The following is a 1,308-nucleotide window of genomic DNA, read 5'->3' as shown; positions in this document are numbered from 1 at the left end:
AGTATATAGTAGATACTAATACTAGTACTACTATATATGTGTATATTGCACACTCAATCTAAGGTTATTGTCTCTTTCTACTTCTGTCTTTGCGCCATATATATATATATGAATAATTCTAGTAATCCAGACACAAAAGTCATTACCCTCATAACCACCGGTCGGTAGAGCATGCAACAAGATCAACGTGCCCATTGAAGAAGATTATAACAACACCTCTCTCTATGTATGTATTCTCTGAGCTTTTCATACTTAACCAAAGTGCCAACCCTACTCCAGACTGTCATTGACAAGAAATGATTTGAAGGTGAAAAAAAAAAGGATATTATAGAAGATGGGAGAAAGGAGGCTTATTAGGCTACTTTAGGGATATATATCATTGAAAAAGTTTATGAAATGAAGATCTTATTAGTGTCCTAATCATTCCAAGACATGAGAGTGAGGAATGGTTTTGGGGACAATTGAAGGATCCATGTAATGAGATGAGAAGCCAACCTTCTTTTTTGATAATGATAATTGTAATTATTCTTCCCCTTCTTCCTCTTTATTTCTTCTCTTGTCGTTAAAATTAAACCTCACTTCTATAATAGTATAATACCAACTTTTATAACATTTCATCATGTGTCTTTGCTTCTTATGAATACTAGTGACGCAGAACTATCTAATTGATCAGCACAATAATTCTTCCTGATCCATCAGAACATCACAACTCAGAGTATTCAGGTATTGTTTTTTCTTGTATTGTCGTCTTGCATTGCTTTAAACTACTGTGATCACATTTTCAATTACATATATGAAGTTCAATCCTGTCATTTAAAACTTAACTATATAGGAGATTTTAAGAATTTGGAGGTTACTTACTTGCAATTATCTGACCATTCTTGTCCATGCTTGGCTTTGTGTGTCAGGAACATTCTTGATCACATATTAATTTCTTGTTGCTATTTCATTTGGATTAATTTCTTGACAGCTTGCAGATATGTGTTGCTTTTTGCCATAATTAACACACAGTTAAATATTAAAGCCATGTCTCCCTAAGGTCCCCAACTAGAACTCTTGTCCACCCCCATCCAATAATTTGAACTCATCTCAAAATCTGATGACAAAACTATCCCTGAAAAATGTGAGGCAGTCAGAGAAGCTCCTTTGCATTGATCCAACCACATAGGCATAGGACTTGAACACAAATATTGAAATGACGAAACAAACCCTAGACAGATCAGTGTGGCATTCGCTGTACAAGTCCCAATCTTCATTTGTTTCACGTAACACCATCACTCTCGAAAGTCCCCATTACAATTACTAACT

The 1,308-nt window shown here is 34.8% G+C and overlaps 1 protein-coding gene across 2 annotated transcripts in view; it reads left to right on the top strand.

Annotated features, from left to right (window-relative positions):
* LOC107612812 (phototropin-1) overlaps nucleotides 62-1,308 on the top strand; it is an 8,815-nt gene continuing 7,568 nt past the window's right edge. Inside the window, exons 1-2 of one of the 2 annotated variants that reach the window (XM_016314565.2) lie at nucleotides 62-518; nucleotides 648-723. The gene's annotated coding sequence lies outside the window, so the exon portion shown is untranslated. The remainder of the gene's footprint in view (nucleotides 519-647; nucleotides 724-1,308) is intronic. The other variant, XM_016314563.2, reaches the window with a different exon arrangement.

This window comes from Arachis ipaensis, chromosome B08, assembly GCF_000816755.2.
Source record: "Arachis ipaensis cultivar K30076 chromosome B08, Araip1.1, whole genome shotgun sequence".
Lineage (NCBI taxonomy): Eukaryota > Viridiplantae > Streptophyta > Magnoliopsida > Fabales > Fabaceae > Arachis > Arachis ipaensis.
The sequence above is the reverse complement of the archived record's forward strand: the minus strand, read 5'-3'. Positions and strand labels throughout refer to the sequence as shown.